The sequence below is a fragment of the Camelus ferus genome, chromosome 15, assembly GCF_009834535.1.
Source record: "Camelus ferus isolate YT-003-E chromosome 15, BCGSAC_Cfer_1.0, whole genome shotgun sequence".
NCBI lineage: Eukaryota > Metazoa > Chordata > Mammalia > Artiodactyla > Camelidae > Camelus > Camelus ferus.
Genome location: NC_045710.1, coordinates 12,786,469 through 12,804,940, shown reverse-complemented (window position 1 = coordinate 12,804,940; position 18,472 = coordinate 12,786,469). Strand labels below are relative to the sequence as shown.

The window sequence follows — 18,472 nt, the reverse complement described above, 5'->3', positions numbered from 1 at the left end:
CCGGAGCCCGGCTCTATGCCCGCAAAGATTCCCTGCAGTTTTAAAGCCTTGTCAGGAATGGCGGAGGCGGGCGCCCTGGGAGGCCCGGGAGTTAGGAGGAGAAATCTGAGTCCGCCCTCCACAAGCTGAACCTTCCCTGGGGCGCCTAGTTTTCCCACAATTAGAGGCCAAGCCGCCGGGGGCTCTCCTGCTTGGAGCGGGGCGGGGCTCCCTCAGCTCCGGCATCCAGACCGCGCGGCGGTGCAGGCGGTGGCGCCCGCGGCCTTTCCCGAGCCGAGCAGGGCCTCTCCGGCTTTTGTGCCCGACGCTCCGCGGCCACGGAGACCGCTGGGTCGAGCTTCCCTGCAACAAGAGACCCCAAATCCCAGCCTTAGGCTGGGCTCTTATGTCTGAGAAAACGAGTCGGGACTGTAGGAGTTAAAACGTTCCAGCCTTTCACTGCGCAATCCCCACCACCTCCTCTGGGGACGCCTCCTCGCCCTCGGCGGGCTTGAACTGGGCGATTCGGGAACCCAACTGGTCACTGTAGCCTTGGCCGGGACGGCAAGAAGGAGCCCTGCCCTCAGCATTCGGAGCCACGCTGCCCCCTGCTGGACAGGCCTGGAGGGGCCGCTCAGGAATCGGGGTCCCTCACTGCGTCCAGCGCACAATTGGGAATAACTCTCAGCCGCGGTCCGGGTCTGCGCCTGGTCTTGCCCTTAAGCTTTTCTTGACTGGTCCTGGGGCCCACTGCGAACGAGGAGCAGGGCGCTGCCGGTTCTGGATGCCGGTTCTTGCTCAGCTAGATGAGCAAGATCCCAAGCTTTCCTACCCTCAGGTCCAAAAGGACTCTGCCCAGGAGAGAATGGAGCCCAGATCCCAGAGAACTGTGATGGCTGGGCATCTGGAGGGAGTTTAGTCAGTGGGTTTTGGACTTCGACAGTTTGGGCCCAGGCAGCATAGGCTGTGGTATGGGTCGCCCTTGGCCCAGGCTTGTGCTGGGGCCCAGGGCAGAAAGCGACACCCGTTTACTAGCCCATTGTGCTGGTTGTTCCAAGATGACGACAGTGTGTGGACACACACACACACGCACATACACAGCCACTACTGAGAGTTTTGGGCACCTCTGAGGACCTGAGAGAGAGTGTCACTTAGTCCCTTCACTCTTTCTGGGGTTCTACATCTTCCTCAACGATTGATTACCGACCACTGCTGCCCCATGCCGCTCACATTGCACTGTCTCCCACCTCCCTCAGACACGCAGAAGCTCTGTCCCCACTCAAGACTTCCTAAAGACTGAAACGAGGAGGCTTGCCTGCAAGGGTTTTCCTTGCTGGTCCATCCACTTCTGGTACCATGAATCCCTGCCCCTCCATGCCTAGGCCCTCCCACCAAGAAACGTTCAGTATCAGGGGTGCATCCTTGAAAGAATGAATTCCTAGCGCAGAGGGTTTGGGGGGGGGGAGTGGCTGTCCAGAGACCTCCGTCCTTTCACAATGTCTCTGCTGTGATTTGGATGGACTCAGAGGTCAGTTCTCAGTGTAGTTTGCTGCAGTCCCGTGACTGCAGTGATTTCATAGATTATACAGTACTAGCGACTGCGAGCAGAAAGGCAAACCTGGGCTGTGGGCCACCAGACCGCACACAGGCTACAGTTCCTTGGTGGTACTCCATGGGTCGCATGAAAAGGCAATGAGCCTGTTGGAAATGCTGGATGGGTTTTATTGCCTGTCCCATTGCAGGTGGCCATTTTCCCCACTCTAAACCTCTGGAAGAACCCCCAACACATACACACACCTACCCCACACCTCGTTTTCAGACATTAAGCATCTTTGGTCTCTGGTTGCCCAGCGTGCCTGGGGCCGGTTTTCAGGAGTGAAGGAGATGAGAATTCAGCAGGGATCATTTCCAAAGCTGCTAGGCCTGCAGTTCGTGTCCAGGGCAGGGGAGGGGGCGGGGGGGCTACCCGGCTGGACTTCTCGGCTGGGCGGAAAGCGCGACAGACTCTAGTGCTCGCTCTAGGAAAAGATCAGGAGAGACCTGGGAGAAAGAACAGCCTGCAGAGGCTTCGTTCAGGTTCCTTCTCCTCCTTCTGGAATATAGCTACGGGTTTGGGCTGCACGAAGGGACGTTTCCTTGCTGACCTCCTTGTCTGGAGATTCAGGGCTAGTACAGGATCCTGAGGAAGGGCGCGGGAGAAACGCGTGAGATGGCCTAGGGCTCCCTGACGTCACCTTATCTCCAAGAACGTGAGATCTGTGATATCATCCCATCCCCACCCCTGGAACCTTGGTGTACGGAGAAACCGGCTCAAAGTCGTCCCACCCCACCTCCTAGAGCACTAGGGCGCTATGACGTCAGGGCATCCTCTCGCTGACAGTGATGTCACACAGGTCTCTGGCAAAGCGCAAGGGCTCCGCGACGTCTAGAGCTGTATCTCATTTACGTACTTCCATGACGTCACATTGGGCCCCGCCTGGAGCAGAGACACTACTGCTCCTGTATTTCCCGGTCCCACCCCTCGAACCCTGCCCATAGACACGCCAAGAATCGGTTCGTCCTCACGGACAGGATCTGCAGACCCGAACCATTGGAGGTGCCTTTAGTGAAGGCGGGTGCGCAGCGCCTCCGCTTCCGGGATCTGGAGGCTCTGAATGCTCTCCCAGCCCGCAGGGTTTCAGGGCACCAGATGCCACGGGAATATTCGTCCCGCCCTCCCGGCTGGGTCCTACCCACCAGCCTCCCCGCCCACTGCGCAGGCCCGGCGCGCAGGCGCAGAAGGAAGTCGTCGCCCTGAGCAGTGGTTGCTGGAGCGCGCTGCTCCGCGGAGGTTTCAGGCGGTCGGTCGCTGCCGACTTCCGAGTCCCACTTTCAGGGATGACAAACTCGGGGTGACACTGGTCTGGCGGGCACACCTAGCCTTCGGCGTATGTGAGATGCCGACGAGGAAGAGGGCAGCTCCGGGTTAGTGCGGGCTGGAGCTCCTTGGATTTCCTGTGGCGTCTCAAATCCAACGCAGCTGTGGTCAGACCGAGGTCCCTGGGATTCGAGCCGGCAGGGATGGTGTGACCGGGCCCTGCTCTAGACCAGAAAGTCCAGTGCGTCCCAGCCTTCTCGAGCGGGGGCTCTGAGGCAGAGGTCTTGGCCCCCAGTCGGGCGGAGCTCTTAAAGGCACACCTGCTGTACCCATCCAGCCTGGCTTTCTGGGCCGCCTTCACAGCCAAACTGATGGTTGGGCCCAGTTTGAATCTGTTTTAGATGAAAAATTCACTACAGACATGAGATACTAGGAAGGGATCAAACCTCATGTCAGTGGCAGAGGAAGAATTAGAAGCTATATTTCCTTTGAGGCCTGAAGATCCAGTTCTGTCTAGCTTTTTCTGCTACTCACAAACTTTGGGCAAAGTCCCTACGCTTCTCTGAGCCTCATAGTGGGGATAATACTCTTCCCACTTACCTCAGTCAGTTAATGTAGAGGTCAAAGTCATACATACTTTCTCAGTCTTTTTTTTTTTTTTTTTTTTTTTTTACTGCTTAAACCAAAATCTGGACCTTGATGTGTTGCAGAACCACTTGGGCATTTATGAAGCACCCTGTCAGAGTATTATTAGAAATGCTTCTCTCAGCATCCTGAAATAGCCTGCTTCCCAAGCTGCCTTATTCTTAGAAGAATCTTCCTCCCACCTTCACTATATTGTAACCCAGGGATCCTGAAATGGGATGGAAGAAGGGTATCTCACCTGGACTGGTGGCGTCCTTGAACCCTCTTGAACCTCTTGGAAAACTTGAAAGAAGCCTTTTTTAAAAAACTGTCTGGAGACAAATGGATTAATCAGTTCACAGATGATCGTTATGTTTGGTTGGGAGAGGAAGTCGGGTGACAAAATGTAAGTGTCCTACTCACCACTCCTTTGAGACATATACTTAGGGAGAAAAAATCACCCTGGGGCAGAATGAGGTGTGGGGTAGGGCAGGGGCCTATGTATGTGGCAGGTGTCACTGGGTAAGTAGTAAGGGTCTTAAACTCTGCAGACATCCCCTACTACTTCTCCTTTGGAGTTGTGCTTTCTTTGACTTGTGCTAGAGTGTCCTAGCCTGTAGAAACACTAGTCACACAATACTATTCCATGGATATATTTGCAGGAATGTTTCTATCACCCAGCCACCCAAGCCCTGGCCATGTGCTGCCATTCTTGGCCGTTTTTCCTGCCCAGTGCTGGTTCCAGCTTCAGCAATAAGAATATAGAATAGAACGATTAACCCAGAAAAGTGGAACGGTTTGAGATGAATGAAGGATTAATAGGTTGCGAGTTTTGTTTTTCTTTTCCAAACGCTGAGCTGGCTCTTAGCAGCTCAGCCATCTCTGGGGAGGTATAAAGCATAATTAATTTATTTTTAATGTTTGGTTTGATTGAACTCTTTTTCTAATGAGATAAGATAAGGAGTTTGTCATGACAAGGGCAGGGATGGATTGCTTTTTGTCATTCACAGGAGTGGGTGCCACTTGGAAACTTGCAGGTGGATGGTGGCGTGAGATGAGAAACTTTACAGGGGATGTGAAAGAAAACTAGAGGAGATGGGACAGGAATGGCTAGATTCTTTGCCACTTGAAGGACCAGAGAGGGAGAATGAGCTTCCAGAGAATACAGGCCTGGCCTTAAATGTTGCGATTTCCTTGGGAGGTTGGTTGTTAGTTCACTTCTTATTGACCTGGGTCAAGAGCTGAGCGTGTTTGTGCAGTCGGAGTTCAGAATATCTTCAGTTATCTCACAGCATATGTGGCTCCTCCTGTAGGCTTGCAATAGGCCAAGAACCAGAGCAGATGTCGTGCGGTAACTATCAGGAACAGTCCCTGTGGTCTTGTCATTGGAGAGATCAACCAACACTGAAATATTTAAGCAGATACTCTAAGGCAGGTAGGGTGGCTTGAAGAGTTCTTGTCAGCTGTTAACGGGGATCTATGTGTCATAAGAACCACCTTTTTAATGATAAGGTTCATATCTAATGTATTTAAAAAATTTTGCCTATTAATTCCTAACTTTGATACTTAATGTGTTAAAATCTCCCACCATGATGGTAGAATTGTTATTTTCTTGTAGTTCTAGTGTGTGTGTGTATATATATATACATTATGCTATGTATGTACGTATATATGCTACACACACACACACACACTGTAGTTTTAGTTTAGCTATAACCTCTTCAGTTTGACTCACTAAAACTGAGTGTTTTATTATATTGTTTATAAAAAATATCGAATGTATCTGGTGGCTGGGAGCATGGATTTCTTGTTTGCTCTTTGGTTTTCAGATCATAATTTCAATATAAATTTGTGCATAGAATTTTAAGCCTCATTAAATTTTTGGCAATGGAATTTCAGGAATCTCTCCAAATCTTTCTAAACTCTTAGTTTAGCTTCCTTTACTGCCAAAGTATTTCCTAAAGGGGTAGGGTTTTTTTTTTTCTCTTCCAAAATTGTGCCTTATAGATTTCTTACCTTTGCTTTGGTCAGGAAGGGAAATAATTATTAAACAAAACCTTTTCTTCAGTTAATATTATTTATTAAGATCTATGACTTATGCCAGAGAACAGGCTAAGTGTGGGTATTATACAAATTGAGATCAACAGGCCTTGCTTTATCCAGATATATGTTGTTATAACCTAGGTTCACTTCAGCAAGTCTGGCCAGATGTAAGCAGATAACGTGGATAAAAGGGACCGGGAGACAGGAGACCTTTGTCTCAGCACAAGTTTTATTGCTGGACTTTGCTGAGTCACCTTCCTCAAATCCCGCAGCATCCCATGGCCTCAATTTCCTTACCTGTCAATGAGAATAAAAATACGTCTCTTCTAACTTCTAAAGTTTTTGTCACAGAAAATTTAAATTTGTGCCATAAATATAGATAATATTGCTAAAGGTTATCCACCTCTTTTTATTTATTCTTAAAAAGTATCTGCAAATGCTCCCAGTTTTTCTGCTGCTTTTGGTCTCAAAAATGTCTTAGGGCAATGAGAATCAGGAAACTGCTAGATTAGCTAAAAACGATTTCAGACTTCATCTACAAGGGTTGACTGTGTCCATTTTTGCTAGGAGTGAGAACCAAATCTATTTTTCTCTCTTTAATACTCATTCTTTAGTTGTGGGGCAGCTGGTTATGTCACCTCAGCGGACTAAGGTAGAAGCCTCACAGGTCGTTTACAGAACCGCTCAGCAGACATCCATGGGTTGAAATAGCTGTAATTAGAAAATCAATGCTCTCCAAGTAAGAAAAATGACAAAAACACAAAATTTGAAATAATGAACGCGAAGGTTTGAATCATAAATATTTATTTCTCGAGAAACAAGGCAAACTCATTTCTAGTTTCAGACGGAGAGGGCTCAGTGGTAGTTTGGCCACACCAACAGTGCCATGTCAAAACAAGAATTTCTGCATAAGACCGTCTGTGCATTATGCATAAGACCATAAGACAGGGACAAGAAGCCCTGTCACCACCCTCATAGTGGATAGGATCTCTCCCTCCATCTCTGGACTGGTTCTGAAAACATCCCTGCAGATTTTATCTTCTATTCATAACCTTCAGACTCTGAAATTTGGGAGTGAGCCAAAGCTAGGTGTTACACGGACTTTAGCTGTGGATGTTAAGGTCATTTCACAACTAGTTGCAAAGCACATTTTTGACTGGCAGAAAAAAATGCAAAGCAATGTTTAGAGTTTTCTTTCTGTGTGTGATATTGGTTTACTTCCCTGCCACATAGATCACTGTGAGGAGCGCGGTGGGTACAGGGCAGGAGGGTGTGGAAAGTGAGTTTCAGTGGGGATCTGCTGGCTGGCGTAGCGTCGGAAGAAGCCAAGTGAAACCATTCTGCCCTTTCCAGCTTGTGGGTGTCATTGTTCTCCACAATGGGGTGATCCTTCTCAGCCTGCTTGGCTGATACCAGGTTCTTGGAGGCTCCCAGAAAATCCCCATGTAAATGTGCAGCCCAAAAGGTGGGTGCACAGCTGAGTTTGTGCCTCACCCGGCCCTGGGGGCATGCATCCCTCTGGCCCAGGAGACATGCCTCTAGGTTGTGCAAAGAAACTCTTACTTAAAAGTATTCCCGTTGGTAGGATGATTTCAGAGACATCTATGAGAATTTCCCTCCCTTTGAAAACAAACAGACCCTCACCTGCATCCCTTCCCTTCTCCCCAGGGACCTGGAATCCCTCACTTTCTCGTGAAAACCCTTCATTCCTTAGTGAAGCTGATCTTTAGAATGCAGACCCAGCAGGAGGAGCTACCACTTCTCCACTTCTTGAGTCCTTTCCATATAGAAAACACCGTGGCAGGAGATTGCCATCCGGAGAAGTTATTCTTATTTTTTCAGATAAAGAAACAGAGGCTTAGAAGTATCCATTTGCACAGGGTGACAACGTGTGTCACAGAACCAGCTCTCACACCCAGATTCTTCACACTCCAGAGTCCATGCATTCCCAGGGCCCTCTCCTGTCTCCAAGATTCCCATTCACTTTGCCCACACAATGCTGGGCTTTAACCCTCCTGGAGAGGGAGAGAGCAGCTAGGATCTGTGGGCTGAGAAAGCTTTGGGCCTCTCAAGGTGTGCTGTGTGCAAGCCCAGGAATGATGAAGGCTGGGGTCCTAGCCTTGACCTCCAGGGACAAGACAGAGGCCCTCCTCCTGCTCCATGGGGCAGCCTACCAAGGCGTCTCATTCAGGCTGGAGCCCCTTCTAGGAGAAGGGGAGTGGGTGTGTGTGGCTGACCCCTGCGTGCACCAGGGCTCTCCTGCCTCTCTTCCATCAGGAGAGGGCGCAGCTTATTTGAGAGGGCGGTGTGGGTGGAAGAGGTTTCTGTGCATTCTGTTCACTTCACTCGCTCGAGTATAAGCCATGAGCCTGAGAAATGGTGGAGCACCTAAGCTGGGCATGTCAAGGGCTGTTGGCAGAGTGGAGTGTGAGGCCCCAGATGGGTCTCTGGGGCTGGCTGTCCTAGTGGGATGTGACTGTTACTTTCCAGTGCCCTTCAGAGCTTCATCTTGTAGTCGAGGCACCAGTGATCCGTGTGGCTGCAAACCAGATGGAGAAGGCAGGCGGAGTAACTCAGGTCCCCCAGACCAGACTCCCCACCTTCATGGTCTGGTCCGGGGATCTCTCCACGTGCTGCTGCAGAAACCTCAATCCTGACACTTCTAACTGTATGACGACTGGCTGCTTACTTAGAGATTGCAGGTCCCTTGAGGCCGGTTGTGTTGGTCCCACGATTCCCAGTGTCTTTTGTGACACCTGAGCCCGAGATGTCTCTAGCTAAGCTGGAATGTGAACAGCTTTGCCTCGATTACAGGAATGAGGACAACTTCATGGGAAACAGAGAAAAGAAGGCAACTGGTTCACTGTGGTTCTGGGAAAAGTCCCATTCTGCTCATTTGGACTGTGAATAAGAACCATGAGTGTAAACTGGAGTAGAAGGACTGTCCCTGGCTGCTTGGACTCTGGCTCCAGCCAGAGAGATGGGGCTGGCTGGAGGAACTTTCCAGAAAAGGGAACAGCAGCCTTGTTCTGGGACAAATCCTGTATTGCCTTTTCAGATAATTGTAATCTGCTAGCATGAAGGCTGTGCATGTTGGTTCCATTTTACCTTGTATTTAAAATGAACCTTCTGAAAATTTAGAAGGCAAGTAAAGCAATCCTGCTAATTTAATGAACATGAAGCTGTAAAAGTAGCTTTTATAGAGTGTCAGCCACTCACTGAGGAGCCTGGTAGCCAGAGGGAAAGACAGGGGAAAAGGTGTGCCGTGCCTCATCCCATGAGGCTAGAGCTTTTTCTAGTTTTCTCTAGCATGTGGGGTCTCTGAGGGGCAGAGGAGCTCTGCTGTGAAGGAAGCATCCAGAAACCTCAGCCCTATGAATTTTCCCTTCAACTTGCCTTGTTTTCTTTCTCCACGATGAGCTCGGAGGAGTGACAGGGCTGTCAGGAAACACTCATCCCTCTGGGTTGGTGAACGTCTCCCTCTGGTACCTCTGTGCCAAGGGGTCCGGACTGAAGACAAGCCTCTGTGCGGTACCCTCTGAGGCATGCGGCCTATCTCCAGAGCTGGTCAGAACGCAGGGGAGGGAGGCCGGCCTGTCCTGTCAGTAATCCCCTTGTCACGGCCACCTCCGGAGACTGCTCACCCTGACAGAGGGGATGTGATGGGCAGCCTGTCAAATAGATTGTGAGCGCATTAGCAGGATTAGTGGTGAAGGCGAATATTTCAGTGCTTCCAAAGTTCACGCACGGCCTCCGAGACTGGCCTGCTCCGCTGCCAAAGTGGGCAGGGCGCGGGCTTGAGAAGCCACGTCACCTCTGGGCCTGGCCCCGAAATGGTCAGGGGCTCAGCGGTCCTGCTATGCTCCACTTCTGTTTATACATTTTTATTCCACAACAGAGCTTGATTTTTAATATTAGTATGAAGTGCTAACTAAGAATTCTTTTCTTTCTTACCGGCAAACTAGCTGAAATCCTGTAGCAACCCCTCAGACCCAGATGCTTTGGTCTTGGCAGTGACTGAAGCATTACTGATTTTATTTTTGCTTGTTAAAGTAATATACCCTCGTTGTGGAGAAACTGGACCAGGAAAGTATAAGGGAGAAATTTAAGATATTCAGTCCTTTCACCAGATATTTCACCTCTGATGCCATTTTGTTGTATTTTCGTACAGTCTTGTCTATGCATATGTATTAAACAAAATTACAATTATATTATTTATTTGATTTGGTTTCCTTTTTTTTTTAAACCCAAATGTTATCATTTGCCAACTTTCTTGCACTTTTAGTGAAAATACCTATGAAATAGTGTATGTGAGTGTATTTGCATTCGTTTTCTATTGACGTATGATATTACCACAAACTCGGCAACTTAAAGCGATGCCCATTCATTAGCTCACAGTTCTGTAGATCAGAAGTTGAGATCTCTGCTCAGGTCTCAGCAGGTCAAAATCAAAGTGTCAGCTGGGTTGAGTTTTCCTCTGGAGGCTCTGGGGAGAATCACTTCCAAGCTCATTCTTGTCAGCAGGATTCAGTTCCTCGAGATGGCAGGGCTGAGGTCTTCATGCCCTTGCTGGTTGTTAGCTGAGGACTGTTCTGAGCAGCTGGAGGCCACCTGTCTTCCTTAGACATGTGGCTCCCTTGATCTGCAAGCCAGCAACGGTGCATTGAATCCTTATTGTGCTTTGAATCTCTGGCTTCTTCTCTGATCAACTAGAGAAAACTCTTTGCTTTTAAAGGGCCCATCTGTTTAGGTCAGGCCCACCAGAATAATCTCCCTATCATCTTAAGGCGACTGTCCCATAACATGACCTAATCAGGGGAGTAAACGCCATCATATTGATAGTTGTCAGTATTATGCAGGGCATGTATCTCTACTTATCACAATATTAGAATTTATTTAACAGTTTCCCTATTTTAAAATACTGAGTCATAAGGCTACAATTCCACAGTTAAGTCTGCCAAAGCACTGCTTTCTGGAGAAATGAGACATATTGCCACTTCGCAGCTTTATTTGGGAATCCTGCTTTTGGCCAATCATGTGTGAGAGTGGGGCTATGGCAGTCTTTTCTGGATTGTAGGATAATTGGTGTATTAGTTTTCTAGGGTCGATCAACATAACAGAGTATCATGAACCGAGTGGCTTAAAATAATAGAGAATTATTGTTTCACAGTCCTGGAGGCTGGAAGTCTGAAGTCAGGGTGTCAGTAGAGCTGTGGTCCCTCTGAAAACTGTAGAATTCTTTCCTGCCTCTTCTGAGGTCCTAGTAGTTAGCCAGCCATCCTTGGGTTTCCTTGCTTTGCAGCTGTGTAACTCCGACGTCTACCTTCCCTGTCAATGCTGTTGTGCCTGTGTCTTCACGTGGACATCTTATAAAGACACCAGTCGTACTGGATTAGGGACCCCCCCCCCCGATATAATCTCATTTTAACTTAACTGATTACATCTGTAACAACTCTTATTTTCAAATTAGGTTACATTCTGAGGTTTTGGGTGTTAGAACTTTAGTATATCTTTTTTTTTTCTTCCCAGTGGATACAATTCAACATTTAATGATTGCTATATTAGGTGACTTTCTTAGTGGAAACTGAGTGGATACACAGAGTGGTAGGCCTTGAGCCAAAAGCAGATATCACAGGGGTAGTTATTTTAGCAAAGATTAAGAAAGCTGGCTGGGCTGTGGGGTAGCATGCTAGCAGGTGTTGCTGGGCCAGGTTTGACTCCTAATTCCCACAGATAGGAATACTGTGATATCACTATCCTGGGGTTAAGTCCTTACCTGACATTTCCTGATGTAGATTCCTTTGCCCAAGCTTTGGCTAGTGGCCCTGAGGCTCAGTGAGCTGGGTGATAAAGGGCAGATACAGCCAAGGCTTCTCTGACAGGTGGTCCTGGAAGCAGGGACTATGTATAATGTTGAAAAATCTGTTTCCCCATCTCTTTTGCTTTTGCTGTTGACTTAAGTTTGCACAGATCTTTTTAGTTTGGAAAGTGACTTCACAATTTATGATCTTTCACAATTTTTCGCATCCACCCTGTGAAGCTGAAATGACTCTTTCCTTTTAGGTATGGTGAAGTTAATGTTACCATACAATAACTGCCAGCCAACAAGATGAAAAGTAGATATTACTGTTTGCACTTTACCGATGAGACATTACAAAAGGTTAAGTGACTTGTCTCGTGGTACTTAGCAAGTGGTAGAATTGGGACCAGGACTCGGGGCTGTGTCCTTCCTAGTCTGGTGCATCGTCCTGGCTCTGTGCTACCAAGCTGACCACTAACTCGGACCTGCCTGGGGAATGTCATCACGGGCACAGCACAGGGATGCCGGAAGTCCTGCTTTCAGAAATATCCTCTAGACCCAACACTTAACTAGCTGTGTGACCTTGGAAAAGCAGGTTAAATTTCCTTGGCTTCATTCATTCGTTTAGTCATTCACTCAACAGTTGTTTTCTTACGATTTCTTTTCCCCCCTCAGCTTTCTTGAGATATAATTGACATATAAAATTTTGTAAGTTTAAGGTGTGCGATTTGATTATTTGATACATGTATATATTGTGAAAATGATTACTACAAAAAGATTGGTTAACATGTCCGTCATCTGACATAATTACCTTTTTGTTTGTGTGTGTGGTGAGAAGATTTAAGATCTCTTAGCAACTTTCAAGTATGCAATACGGTATTGTTAACTGTCGTCACAGTGCTGTACATTAGGTCCTCAGAACTTGTTTATCAAACAACTAAAGGTTGTACCTTTGATCAGTTTCTCCCCATTCCCTACCGTCAGCCCCTAGCAACCCCAATCCCACTCTCTGTTTCTGAGTCCAACTTTTTTAGATTCCACGTATAAGTGAGATCATACAGTATTTTTCTTTGTGTAATTTCTTTATTTCACTGAGCATAATGCTCTCAAATTCCACCTATGTTGTTGTAAGTGACAAGATTTCCTTTTTTAATGGCTGAATAATATTCATATATTTATGTTTATGCCTATCTATCTAATGTGTATATATATATATATATAATAACATATTCTTTATTCGTTTATCCATTGATGATCACTTTGGTCTTCTTCATGTTTGACTATTGTGAATATGCTGCAGTGAACATGAAAGTGCAGATATTTCTTCAAGATAGTAATTTCATTCCCTTCAGATATATATCCAGAAGTGGAATTGCTGGATCATATGGTAGTTCTATTTTTAATTTTTCATAAAAAATTCCGTACCGTTTTCCATAGTGATTATACTAATTTACCTTTCCACTAAGAGTGCACGAGGGTTCCTTTTTCTGTACGTCCTAGCCAGTGTTCATTATCTCTTGTCTTTTTGATAATAGCTATTCTAACAGGTGTAAGGTAATATCTCATCATGGTTTTGACTTGCATTTCCTTGATGATTAGTGACCTTGAGTACCTTTTCATGCACCTGTTGACCATTTGTACGTCTTTTTTGGAAAAATGTCTATTGAGGTTCTCTGCCCATATGTTTAATGAGTGTTGTTTTTCTGCTACTGAATTGTATGAGTCAGTCCCACTCACCCCCGACATTTTTTGTTTTTGATGTCACAGTTTACATCTTTTTATATTGTATGTCCATTAACAAATTATTTTTAATTACAAACTATAAATTATACATCATAACTATCATCTCATTCTCTCCTGGCCTGCAAGGTTTCTCCTGAAAAATCCTCTGATTAGCCTTATGGGGTTCCCTTGTACGTGAGGAATTTTTTTTCTTTTACAACTTTAAAAATTCTTTGTCTTTGGTTTTAGACAATGTCATTATAATGCATCTTAGAGAAGGTCTTTTAGGTTGAAACTATTTGGAGATATATGAACTTCATGAACTTGAAGGTCCACATCTCTCCCCAGTGTTGGAAAATTCTCAGCCATTATTTCTTTAAATAAGTTTTTGCCCCTTTTTTCCTCTCTTCTGCTTCCAGGACTCCAATAATACATGATTTTTTCTCTTACAGTTCATGTAGACTTTCTTCAATCTTTTGCATTTTGTTTTCTTTGTTCTCCTCTTACTGGACAGTGTGAAAAAGATCTGTCTTCTCCCTTACAGGTTCTTTCTTCCGCTCGACCCAGTCTGATTTGATGCTCTCTATTGCATTTGTCATTTCATTCACTGAGTTTTCAGGTCTAGAATTTCTCTTTTGTTGTTGTTGATGATGATGATTTCTCTCTACCTGGTAAACTTCTCATTTCATTATTGTTTTCCTATTTCATTGAATTGTCTTTCTGTGTGTCCTTGTACTCACTGAGCTTCCTTAAAAAGACTATTTCATATTTTTCATCAGGCAGATATTTCATACTTTTTATTGGGCAGATCTCAGATCTCTACTTCGTTGAGGTGGGTTACTGGAAATTTATTGTTTCTTTGGTGGTGTCATGTTTCCTTGATTTTTAAATTTTCCTTGGAATTTTATGTTGCTATATTTGAAGGAGCAGTCACCTCCTCCAGTTGTTACTAACTGGCTTTGGAGAGAAGTGCCTTCCAGCATCCATGTCAGGGACTCTGAACCTTTCCTCAGATCTTTTCTATAGATGCTTCTGCTCTCCAGTTCTTGTCCCTTTTGGAGGGGGGAATTCATAAGTCAGCATGCCTTCTCTCAGTGCTGCAAAGTCACACTTGGTGCTGTCAGTCTCCCTTTTGCTTTCCCCAGGACTGTGCTAAATGCTCGTGTTTGTGTGCTTTCTCACAGTCCTATAGATCTGGACTGGCTTTCTGCATGAGCTCACTAGCTGTCTGCAGAGGCTTGCTCTTGCTGATATAGGAGCCAGCCACAGGATGGGGCGAGGTTGTGGAGCACTGGAGGTGTCTGTACCAGTTGGGAGGATCCGTGGGGGAGGCATCCTCAGTGACTCATCGATGGACTTCCTGATGGACTGTGCAGCACAGTAGGATCCATGTCCCTTTCCTGCTGTCCAAGACCCCTGGCTGCTGTTTGGCTAGCTATATCCCACTCCCCAGTCATGCAGCACACATCAGTATTCTGGGTGGAGTGGGAACAAATTGGGTCCCACGCAGCTGGGGGAGCTGGGTATCACTCACACACTCACAGTTTCCCTCGTGGGAGAAATCACAGGCAGAAGAGGTCTCCCTTGGCACCGAGCTGTGCTACCTTGGGGGAGGGGTGATGTGAGTGTAATGAAACTGATCCTCTTACCGTGGATTTTAAAATTTGTTTAAATTAAAAAAAATTTTTTTTTTGCCCCAGCCATGTGCTGGAACTTTTCCACTTGACTCCTGGATTTCCACAAAGGCACCCTTATCTCTAGGCGATCACCTAATCAGTATTCTTTGAGAGGAAGATAGTAGAAAACTCTTGTTCCACTGTGCTAATGATGTCACTCTTCTTAACGTCTACTTCTTGAGCACTTATTTACCAGGCCCTGTTCTAGGCCCTGGAATTACAGCAACATAAGCTAAAGTGCTTGAGGAATTTGTCTTCTAGAATTGCATCCATTTTATAATTTGTAAAGTGAGGGTAGAGAAACTACATGCCTAATTAAGACGTGAAGAGTAAAAAAAATCATGCAGGTAATGGGCTTAGCTCAGTGCCAGGCACATCATAATTGTCAGTAGGTGTCAGCTATTTATATAGAGAGATCACACACAGCGGCACGTGGGTCTAACGCTTGACTCTTTTGGAACTGCAGTGCCTCAACATGGGGGGAGCATACTGAATAATCTGGGGGAAGGTGTAAATTTAGAGCCTTGGAAGCACGCCTTTTCCAGATCTAGGATTGAAACACAAAGCTGGAGGGCAGGGGTTGTCATGAGGGCGGTGGCAGGGCCTCCCAAAGAGCAAGGTTTGGAGGACACATACCACGTTCATCTACTAATTCACCTTATGCTTCCCTGCTCCGTTGCTTAGATCTGTGGCCAGAGGTGAAGGATTCCACACTGCAAAGCAAAGAGTCAGTGAGGACCAAAAGCGACACAACACAAGTGACATTGTGTGGAGTGCATTGCTGGCTTTACATTTTGTTCTGCCTAAAGGGCCCCCTGTATTAGATGCCTGTCTTAAGTTCATACACCTCAATGTGGGGTATTAACTCTCCAATAGAAAACATGCAATCCGCCCAAAGCTAACATAGTTTAAGAAATGTAGTATTTTATATGCATCACATTTTAGAAAGCTGTTTTTTGTTGAGGAATGGGGTAACCACTACCCGACATTTTACTTTGCCTTGGGGATACAACTCCGAGGGTGGGGGTTTATACTATAATTTAGCTAATCTACTCAGATTCGGCATCTGCGCTCCTTTAAGTGGCATTTAATATTACGACAGGAAGTCTTTACTGTTTTTCTATCATAAAGAAACATTACTAGACTATACTGTATTACGTGCTCAAATTGGCTTGCCATCTCTGGTGAACTGTAGAAGAAGTGGAAACAGATAGTGAAGAGGGGATGCTTGCACGATCAGTCTCACATCCCACAAGGGTTTAGGTCTGCAGTGTGCATGTCAGGCCAGAGATCAGGGCTCAGGGCTTTCCAGAGCTCCCTGAGACAGAGAAAATGACGTTTGTCTCTCGGGTCAGTTGTGATGCTTAAATGAGATAATATGGGCAGTAAACCTGCTGCACGATGGATATTCAGCAAAAACACCTTTTAAGTCTCCTGCTTTATGAATTCAGTTTTCTTCAGTATTTTTGAAAAGCAGTTATAAACCACATTAGTTTTTTTTTTTTTATTTCTAGCTGCAGGATCTGGCACACAGAAGGGATCAGTGGGTGTTTGTGGATGAGCTGTTTGTAGTGTTTGGTATAAAGGTGTATCCTCTCCACACCCTTTGTCACCAGCAGTGGTGGGGGTTTGGAGATTTGGTGCTATCTCCCAGCTCTTGAGCCAAACACACAGACAGCTGGTTAATCTCTTTCCAGATAAGGCTCATGGGAGAGTCATTCCTGTCTTCAGATTTGAGCCCTTTAAAGCAAATGCCCTGCCTTTAAATCTGCCTTTCAAATACCAGGTCACATTCTGTGTGCCTGGAACAGTACCAGAGTTTAGAAATTCAGGGAGGAATTAGAGGCATCCATTACCCTTAGGAAGTCAACAATTAAGTAGCAGAGAAAGTGCTGTACAGACAGACAGGCAGACGTACAGACAGGCAGACTGTACAGACACACTCATGCATACATTTATATATGTGCTTTGTGTGTGTGTGTGTGTATTTGGGGAGATAGTGCACTAAAGCAAGGGGAAACACTCAATGTGAGAAATCTGAAGATGTGAGTATGCTGACCATGTTTTATATGTCAAAATTAGGATCCATAGACTAATAAGAATATAGGTCCATAGAAAGTAAAAAGGAATAATGCTTAAAGTTGAGGTAATCCCAGAATTAAGGCTGCCTCCTTAAGAGGTAGTTCTTGTCCTCAAGAAGTTTACAGTCTAGTTAGAGAGATAGTCTTGTGCACATCCCCGGATAAAAGAGAGTGCAGCTCTGTGAGATGTATCATAGAGGCAAGAGGAGGACCCAAAGAGACACATGGCCCCTGAGAGCCATGGGAAATGAGAAAGGAGAAGGGGAGAGTTTAGTGTCCATGAGTACTGAAGGGATCTGGGAGAAGAGGGCATGCTGGGTCTGGAAGGATGTTGTACAAAGGCCTGGCTGCAATCTTGTCTAAGCAGGGAGATCAAAGAGCCTTTCCTAGATTTAAGACAATGAGGCACACACACATCCTTGGGAAGCCAGGTACTTCTGTGGCCAAGGACTTTGCAGCTTGTCTGGCTGGCTCTCAACAACATGGTTGAGAACAGACATGTGGGACTGATTAGAAAACTATTATGCTTGGGAAAAAATGTAGACATCAGAGACATGAAAATGAGAACATGTGAGCATTTGTAAGTGAAATGTGCCTGTCATTGTGGTTTACTTGTCCGAAGACCTTGTGAGCAACCTGTAGATATGGCTGGGGAAAACGTGTCTTTGGAGGCCCCTTCTCTCTTCCTTGCACACTGATGTCTTTCCTTAGATGGCACCTGATGTTTATCATAGTTTGCTTTCTGAGATAGGACCTTCCTCTCACCGGTTGTTATCAGGAAGTGAACTGGTGGCCCACTAAACTCGGGCTTTATCAGACTCTCAGGAGGAAACCTTGTGTGTGTGTGTGTGTGTGTGTGGGTGGAGATGGTATAGCAAAGGGATCAAGGACATGCTCTGGAGACTTCTTGTTGTTGAGATTTGGAAAGTCACTTAAGCTTTCTGAACCTAGATTCTTAATTCATAAATGGAAATAATAATACCTATCTTGCAGAGTTCTTGAGAGGTCTCAACAAAGTAACAAATACAATAGGTAAGTACAGTGCTTGGCACATATTAGGTATTCAGTAAGTCTCACCTGTTATTATTGCTATTTGGGGGGTACAAGGTGATATAGTATGGATACCTTCTGGGTATAGTTAGAGCAAACTTAAAATCTGTTTGGGGTGGGGACTGGGGAGGGGGCGGGCACACAAGCCTACACATTGCTGTCCATAGTGCTGAACCGTTGTTGCACAGGGCATGGCTGATGATCCTAACCCCAGGCCACTGCTGATAACTGATTAGCCTCCCCTGGGAATTCTGAGCCAGGAATGCTGAATGAAGAGACCCAGATGGTAGAGAGGCAGACTTAACAGTGGCTTTTGGATAAGTGAATGAGAAATTTCTATGGAGAGAAAAAGAGACATTTTAATCTCTTTTAGATATTTATATTAACCCACCCCCCCCAAACTGACATGGCTGAAAATGCCAATAAAAGTAAGACGTGTGTTATGTGCTGGAAGGCTGTGCAAGTGTTAATGTGAATGATGAGTTTGAGTGCTGATCAGAAGCCTAGAGGGGTAGAGATTGTTCAAGTGAGGTGTCATCAGTTGGGTAAAAGCCACATTAAAAATTTTGACTCAGTAAAATATTTGTAATTTTCACAATGTCACAGAACAAATAAAATCAATATTTTATGATGTATGTGG

The 18,472-nt window shown here is 45.9% G+C and overlaps 1 long non-coding RNA gene across 15 annotated transcripts in view; it reads left to right on the top strand.

Moving 5' to 3' along the window:
* The first annotated feature begins 2,329 nt into the window (after positions 1-2,329).
* Positions 2,330-18,472, top strand: part of LOC106730486 — a 283,593-nt gene continuing 267,450 nt past the window's right edge. For 14 of the 15 annotated variants that reach the window (XR_004326155.1, XR_004326157.1, XR_004326151.1 and 11 more), the window contains exon 1: positions 2,330-3,866. This is a non-coding gene — a long non-coding RNA (uncharacterized LOC106730486). The remainder of the gene's footprint in view (positions 3,867-18,472) is intronic. The other variant, XR_004326145.1, reaches the window with a different exon arrangement.